The sequence below is a fragment of the Prosopis cineraria genome, unplaced genomic scaffold (genome assembly GCF_029017545.1).
Source record: "Prosopis cineraria cultivar Desert tree isolate PC_DT_omini unplaced genomic scaffold, ASM2901754v1 PC8, whole genome shotgun sequence".
NCBI lineage: Eukaryota > Viridiplantae > Streptophyta > Magnoliopsida > Fabales > Fabaceae > Prosopis > Prosopis cineraria.
Window position 1 is genome coordinate 8936422 of NW_026555339.1, and position 9522 is coordinate 8945943.

The 9522-nt window shown below is 31.4% G+C and overlaps 1 pseudogene; it reads right to left on the reverse strand.

Moving 5' to 3' along the window:
• Window positions 1–759: 759 nt before the first annotated feature.
• LOC129317252 (uncharacterized) lies at window positions 760–5264 on the reverse strand (annotated as a pseudogene).
• Between the last annotated feature and the right edge of the window lie 4258 nt (window positions 5265–9522).

Here is a 9522-nt window from a genome sequence, read left to right on the forward strand (position 1 = left end):
GCCAAGTCATGATTTACAACAATTAAACCAGCTATATTTACAAGGGACCTCTTATAATATTAATAAGTAAGATTTACAAGTTAACTTTCACATATTTACAAGTTAAATATATTACGTTACAAGTCCAACTCGCAAATTTATTACTTTTAATTTGTAAATATTAAAGTAATATATTGCAAAAGATGACTTATAAATGGAAGAAGTTTTATTTATAAACCTTGAATACTTATTTATTATTGTGTGATGCTTGATTTGTAAACATTAAAGTATTAATATTTTAATAAAAATATTTTTTAAAAATTACTTTCGACCAATGAACTCCAACTAATGACCAACCAACAATCATCAATGTCAGTTAATGTTAGTAAAAAAAATGAGAGTTAAAAGATAGTTATATCATTTTATATAATAAATTAATTACAATCAAATCTCACGGACCTAAACATATTTTTACAAATTCACAAAACTTATTTATAAATAAATTTTTTAATAAAATATATTTGTGATTTTCTTTTTGACCTTTTCGTGAGTGCATGTGGGCGCATTGTCAAGTAAAGGTGATATTTCGGCAAATGGCCCATTATTCTTGGCGCGTGTTAAGTAAACAATCGATCTAACTTGTTAGCCCATTATTCCTTTTTATCCCTCCATTTGAAACAAGAACATGAATATCAACATGGATCAACTCAGAAATTGCGGAATTCAAATTCAACTCATAAATACGTAACTCTAATACAAAAGCACAAACACGGATAAAAATGACACAACATGGATAAATTTATAAACAACAATAACACGATGAAAAAACAAACTAGCAACAAAGCAATTACAACTACTGTAATTCACGAAAATACCAACAGAACTCAATCAAAACTATATAAACCTGTACCAAAACACGAACAATAGCTAACATACAGAAAAGAAGCACAATGCCAGAAGGAGAAAGAAAGGAAGAACTCTCAGACAAATACAGAGGAATTGAAAGACCATAAAATTCTCGATACCTCATCACTATCACAATCGGCCATATGTTATGCTCTCAGCTTCAGTGGCAATTTGCAAATTGAGTTGCTCCTTCGCACCCCAACTTCCTCATTGTCCTCTCTGACAAGAAGACTTAAAATCACACGCACTCCTTTTTTAATGCTTTGAGGTACGAAATCCATCTTTAAATTTAATTATTGGGGGAAAAAAAGCATTTTAAAAAATCCCCACGTGATCTTTCACTGTTTAAGACTCGAGTTCAAGGGGCATCATGTTGGTTGGCTTGAGTTCTACAAGTCACTTCCCTATGTGATGAAGCATAAGCCAGATAAAAGAATGTACTGTTGTAATATACAACAGAACTGGCTAGCGAGCAAAGTAGGCATTAGAGTAGAAAAAAGTAGAGGCAGACAGGATATTTTACTGTCAGCCGCTACTAGTCAATAAAATAACAATATTTCCTTAATCTATAAGGAAAAAAGCACATCAAATGACTCAGCATTTAACATGTTTTATAGATGATCCAGCAAGACAAGTCAACCGTGATTTCGTATTAGCCTCGGCCAATGGATTCGGCTTCCCTCGAGTAGCCATGCGATCATCCCAGACGCGTATGTCTCCATCAGATGAAGCAGTTGCCACCAGGTGAGGGTCATCGCCGTTGCTGGCACTACCATGCTTAGTGAGCACAACAATTCCTTTTACTCGAGATTTATGAGCATCTTCAATACAATATGGCAACCTTACCACTGTTTGTATCCCATGCTGTGTAATATTGCGGTCCTCACAACCAATAATAAAAGACCATTCTGTCAAATACAGAATCACTTCAAAGCATTAAATACTGTAAAGCAATGAATAAAATTCAAGGTTTAATAATTTAAACACAAACCACAGTACACAACACAACACATGCTATATTTACACATTCCCAATAAACCCTCCCCCTAAAATGGAAAAAAGAAAATGGATTTTTTTTTTTTTGGTAGGTTATTCCTGAATACAGCATCGTACATAAGAGCTAACTTCACCACCAAGGCTATCAACAATTAGAAAGCAACCCAACTTCAGTCTTTGTAGCTGTTTTCTTAAGAAAAACTTGCTCAGTAGCCAATATACTCGCTTTGAAAAAAAAAGAATTCATATGGTTTATAGGACAATTTGCAAGCACCAAGTAGATTTCCATTAACTCGATACAAATGTACTATTTTTTTTTTAATGATAAAACGTGAGATAACAGCAGTTTCTCTTGATATTGCTACATTTCCATGCCATCATATATGAAGCGTGCACTGTGCAATCAGACAGTATAGGAATCTAGAGGAATAAGAATTCATCTCTGGGCAACATGTCATATCAAAAAAGATCACATCCCGAGTCAACACAGTAAATTGTGTCTTCACATGAAAGATTACACAAGACAGGGCCATTGTTAGCCGGCATTCCATTCTGAAATAACAAGAAGGACATTCAACTCTACAAGTTATAAAGACGTCCAACTATTGCCGCGTCATATTGACAGGACAATAGATGTCCAACTTCCAATTTCCATGGTTTAATTTGCCACATAGACGTGATATGCCCTTGACAAAAAAATTTGAAGATTAAAACAAATGCTTCGTTCCTATAAGGATTAAAACTACATCCTGCAGTCCATCTATGTCATCCACCTGTAATATTCCTCCGAAGTTTAAGTTTATCAAGTCCAAAAGTTGTGAGATTTTGATACTATGTAGTAGGTACACTATCTAAATCAATGTCAAAACCAAAACCAAATCTAACTAAGTAATATGAAAGATACAAGGTCTATCCACATCAAATGAAGTCAAAAATTTGCACCAGAGAGCATTGACGCATCCGTTGAGACAATGCTTTGGATTGTTCTCAAAATCTTAAAAAGTAAGACGCTTTCTTCGTCCATATCAATTCTTGATTGTACAATTAATACAGCAACACGCATCCAATAAATGAAAAATTTTGAATAAGAAGTACAGAGCAAAAGAGATGCACACTATCCCAGTTCCAAAATACATGTAAAAAGGAGTGGAACTAACCTCAACCAAGGCTCGACACACAAAGAATCCGCTTCTGGTTCTGGAATTCCAACAACAACCGAGCATCCTCAGCCTCGTGGACGCGACACCTTCTCTTCCATGGCCATAGTGAACTTATCGCCATTCAAATCAAACTTCACCAGGCGTAGCTTCTCTTCCCAACCTACAGCAAAAGCTCCTTCTTCCCCTCACCAAATTCAGCATGGCTAAGCACTCATCCCGACCAACTGTCAATGCTAACTTACCCGAGGGATAAGGCGAGATCGTTAACATCTTTCTTGTGGGCAGATATGGTCTTCAGGTGAACGAAGGAATCAGCCATAGATGCAAACGGCTCCGTCAGCGGCGGCGGAGATGAGATTGCGAGGAAGTTGAGGTGCGGAGGAGTAGGAAATGAAAGGGCGGTGATGGTGCCGGTGTGTGTTCGTGAAGAGAACCAAGGAAGAGGAATCATTGAGATTGTTATATATGGATGGTGTCGTCGGTACCGCCGGAGGCAACAACGGGACCGGAGACTGCAACGGCTTTGATCTGGGAGAGATGAGAGGGGTACGAGAATAGAGGAGCTAGGGATAGGGTTTCATCTGAATTGTGGGCAGGCTTGAGCTTGAATCCCCATATGAATCTCTCATATGAACCTGCCACCAACTCATCGTCAGGATGATGAAAAACCCCACAAAAGCCCTGGAATATGGTTCTGGGTTGATTGATATATATATTACAGCGGATGCCGCTATTTTCAAGTGGAGGGCCTAAAACGTGAAATGGACAAGAATTGGGGTCATTTTATATAAAGAGTAGCGAGAATTTTATCAAAAAAACAAGTGGAGAGACTAAAAGCAACAAAAGTGCAGTTTAGGGTTTCAACATGTTAAACATGAATAAATTAAAATTTAATTTAATGCGCTAAGCATAAATTATAAAAAAAATGATAAAAAAATTTATTTAAATTATATAAATGATATATTAGTCCATAATAACATAATTTACCTGCATTCTTAAGATTAAAAAATTATAAGAAATGACATTTTTATCTTTTATTTAAATTAAAAAATTTTGTAACTTTTGTTCATACATTAATAACTTTTGTTTTAAATTCGTAACAATTTATAATTATTCACAATTCACAAGTCCTTAATCTATAGGTCTTGATATATATCATGTGCTAAATTTATTCACAACTTTTATTCATATAGTAACAGCTTTTGTTTCTAGATTCGCAAGAATTTAATAGCGATTAACAGGTTTTGATATACATTAGGTGTTGAAAATTCATAACTCTTCATTCACAACTTTTATTTTTATATTAACAACTTTTATTTCTAAATTCACAACAGTTTAATAGTCCATTCGCAATTCCACATATACAGGTCTTAATATGCATTAAGTGTTAAAAATTCGCAACTTTTCATTTACAACTTATATTCCTATGTTAACAACTTTTGTCCCTAAATTCACAATAATCAATAAGAAATTATAATTTATCAATACCCTCTGTAAATTAACTAAATCAGTAAAAATGAATTACCACCCTAATCCAAGAGATAACAAATTTGATTAATTTAAATGATAAGAAAACCTTAAAAAGTGACAACTATATGAGGTTTTATTATCAATTATATGATCTATAACTTGTATCAAAATACTCTACAATCCTTTTAACAAAAATATATGAAAAATTGAATCTTCTAGTGTCATCCTTTCTTTTATCATTTTCCCTCTCACACTTCCCCCATCATATTGTATTTTACTTTCAATATTTTTACAAAATGTCCCCATATGTGAAAATCACAAAATAGTTTCCTTTCAAAAACTAAAAGCAAAAGATCATTTCTCATGTCAACCTGAAATAATGAAATAGTCCTTCATTGACATATCTATTTTTTAAATATCATAATTACATATTTGTTATATTTTATCCAACAATAACTATTGTTTCTTTTGTTCACAACTTTCTATTTGTTATTCACAACTTTTAGTTTATACTTTTACATTACAATTGAAAATGACATATTTTTATCATTCATCTATGCTAAGTAAGTATTAGTGCTCACATCTTTGAGCTTTAAGCATGAAGAGAAAATGAAGACATCAATCGTTTAGGTACAATAACCCACATTAACTTCAACTATCACATATGGGAGGAGAAAATTTCAAAGAGGAGAGAAAATTTACCCATGTATAGTAGGTGCAACAAAGGAAGAATGTTTGCTGATATATACCCATATACGGCAGCCAAACAAAACAAACAACCTATGTACATAAACTACAAAAAAGAAATGAGAACAAGAACGAGAAGGAGAAGAAGGAGAAAGAGAAGGAGATAGAGAAGGAGAAGGAGACGAACCAGAAAAATACCACGAAGCAAAGAAGAAAATGAGAATATGAAAAAGATGAAGCATATCTTAAATGCGCGCGAATTTTTCTTTAGTGAGGATTAGAATTTTTGTTTACATTAAGGGCAGTTTTGTCATTTCATTTGATTCCCTAATCAAAAGAATCCTAAGGGATTTTAAAGGGAATTATACCATTCCAAAGACTAATATATCAATAGATAATTAAATAAATTTTTCAAATTTTTCTATTATTTTTCCTAAATTATAGTTTTCATAATTATTGTAATCAAAAAAATTAGTTTTTATGAAGATAAAAAAAAATATAATATGAATGAATTAAGGCAAAAGAACTATGGAAATGGATCACAAAAAGAGAGTTGGGGAAGGAAAAAAAAGAATAATTTTCATTCATACAAAACATATATAGTGGTTTAATAGGGAAAAGGATCAAGTTAACCTTACAAACACTCAATGCCTTGTCTCCCTTGTCTCCCTTCAACCCTTTAAGTAAAATGTGACAAGAGGAAAGAAAATTCATGAATAGACCCCATTACTCCACCCTATAGGAACTACAAGATCACCCTGATGATGCATTTTGGCATCTAAGGGTTAAGGACCAACCATAAAAACCCTATTTAATAAGCAAAACGCATTAACTGTTTGCTCTTAGGTTAGACAACAAGGGTTGAAAAGGGTAATTACTCATTCTTAAAATTAACATTCCTAATATCAAAGAGTAGAAGGGAAAGGGGGGAAAGCTATCTATTCCAGTTCTTCTATAGTTGGATCCTCCGAACTACAAAAATCTTTAGTTAAATGGGATTCCAACTCAACACTTTTAAGATTTTGAAAAGAGTTGCTATTTACACAGCATTTATTTGTAACCTTCCAACCTCATTCAAGATTTAATAGCAAAATGGTAACACACCAAAATTTTTTTTTTAAATAATTTAAACTCAACCATAGTTGGGTTACAGCCACCCAACACATTTTTTATATCAATAATTTCGATATAAAATATTTTATAATTGGCTTCAACTTACACACTATAACATTTCAGATAAATTTTTACCTCCCACATGCCATTAGGCTAAATCACATTTGTCCTCCTATACTCCCAACAAGTAAACTAAATCACATTTGTCCATCCTTATACTCCCAACAAGTAAAATAAGCAATTTAGTCAATTTTTCAACACAAGCCAGTTTGTGGCCTTATAATCATGCCATTTTAACCAATCCAAAGTAAACTAAATTTAAAATTACAGTCATCCAAATGTACCAAAAATAGAAATAGTTTGAAAGGCTGATTACATTTATATATTCATATAATTGACAATAAACATAAAAAAGTCCTAATATTGGCAATATAACACATTATAAATATAAATTAAATACCCAAAAGAGACAGTGGATCTATACCACTAAGCCTCTGGGACTCCTCCACGTGTCACTCGTGGATCTTCTCCTGAAAATTTTTAACCACATATGAGACTCAAAAGTCCCAGTAACCAAAGCCAATTTATGATAGCGTATACAAACAGTTAAGTGGTGTGCTTACTAAGTGAGAATTAAAAATAATATAATCCAACAAATATATGAAATATTACAATACACACAAACAACCATCCTTATATCCCTCCATTAACCTCGAGCGTAGCCCTCAGCCTAGTACTCGCTACTAATTACCCGGCCAAAGGTAGATTAACCCGAGTCCTTACAAACCACCTATTGAGCTCCAATAGGGGCTTACCACGTGGCACATAAATATAACAACAATACAAGTCTCCCAACACCTCCCACAATAATCAAATAAATTCATATAATATTGCACAATTATATAATATTACAAATTTATAATTTTCTCAATAATCACCCAATTAACATGAAGTAATACAAATCACAAATTAAAAGCATGGTTACTTGTGGCTTTTTCAATAAATTATTCCTTAAAATTTCTCTCTCACCACAATCTTCACCAGTAATACAATCTACAAATAACATATTATTTATAAATATTAGTTTCAATTTTTGAAACTAATAAAATAATTCTAATAATAGAATAAAAATATAACATAATTCTTAATCTCAATCTTAATACAAATCTATAGTTAATACTATTAAGTATAATTTTAACTCCTCTTTAATTATCAATAAACATTAATAATCTAAAAATCAACTTCTAAACTAATTTTTATTATCAAAATTTTCTTTTTATTCATAAATCGTACCTAAAATACCCAAAAAATTAAAATTAAATCTCTAGCTTAGAATCATAATCCTATAGCCATAATAATTCATTTCTCATCCTAAATAATCATGTAAACCTCAATAAATCACATACATTTTCAGATCTAGTCTAGAATTTGATCCATAGCCATAAAAGTCAAAGATCATTAACAAATTTATACTCTATAACATTTATTATACTACTGACAACCTCAAAAACCATATTTATTCAACATAAATTCATCCCCTCTTCCAGATCTTAAATTTTCTACCACTACAAACTCAAAACTAAAGAAGAAGGATGACTAAGAAAAATTTTTAGAACACTTACTTAGTCTAAAAAGCTTAAAATCACACCCTAAATATCCTATTAAAAACTCTTACCTTAAAAATTTAGATATTTCGCACCGGTGACTCGCGTTCTCTCCGCCTCAGCGCGCGCGCAGGAATGATGAGGAAATGAAGGAAGGTGAGTTTTTTAAAAAATTCAGTGGGTCCCAACATTTTTTTAATTATTTTCTCTCTCTCTTTCTTCTCTTTTTATTATTATTTTATTATTGTTATATGTTGAGGGCGGCGGACGAAGCAATGCGTTTCTTCTTCTTCTTCCTTTTTTCTTTTTATATATAATAATAATAAGTTAATAATTTATTATTTTTTTATTTTTTTATTATTATTATTATTATTTTTATTATTTTTTTTTTTTTTTATTTTTATTTATTTTTTTTCATACCTTTTTTTTTATAATAATAATTTAATAATACTTTTCAAATTTTTATTAACCCAAATTAACTATTAAAATTTAAATTGGGATGTTACAAAAATAATTCACATAAATACAATATACATAACATTTGAATTATATTCATTATAAGTATTAAATATAACAAACTCTTAAAATAATTCATGACATTTATAATCTAATATTTATAACATTTTCAAAAATGATTGGTTGTGATAATAATTTCATATTTTAAATGGTCATATGTCATTGAATTGTATGCTATTAAAATCCATGTTTGAAAATACATGTGAAACTAACTTACATAAGAAATGATTAATTGGGTCAACCTTAATTGAATTAGTAAATTATTAAATTAATTGATTTGTAGAAAACTTCAATAAATGTTTAGCTTGAAGTTCTATATAAATTCCTCACATAAAGCACTCATTTTGAGCCTAACGTCACAAGGTAATCATGCTTTTATTAAAAAGCTAACTCATTCGCTCACATATACAAGACCTTCCTAAGTCTCTCTGACCAATTTGTGATGTGCCTCTCACAAGTGGTCTATTGGAACGGCTCACTGAGTTGGCAAACTTGGGTTTGACTATAATGTCATTTTGTTATGGAGCCATTACAATCTTTTAAAAAGCTAATTTAGTGGGGTACACAGCATACCTGCTTATATACCCAAGAGTCTTCCCAAATTCCTTCGAAGTGGGCCGTAAACACTAAGGTAAGATCAAAATATCACAAAAACCATAAGAATAACATACGCACGCACATGTTGTTGTATGGACAATAATTGCTCAATCTATAACAGCTTAGGGAAGATCTTAAGATTTTGCATGCATGATAGTTTAGTTGTTTTGTTGACTTTATAGGTCTTATTTCTCCTTTGTATACTTGTACACTATTTACCAATGAAATTTTCACTTCATCTTATCTTTTCTTACTACTTTGTAAAGTATATTATTTTATTTCTCATCTACAATTTTTTTTTTTCTTGATAAAAAGGCAAATATATTAACAAAAAGAAAACAAAGTCTACAAAGTAAGTGTTAAAATAGGTAGTTTAAAATAACAAGAAAGTAAGAAAGTAAAAAAAAAAAAGCAAAACATCGGGATCACATTTTTGAAGAGTATAAGCATTAAAGTCTTGCAAGAGTTTTAAGATATCCTAGTCTATGAGATGC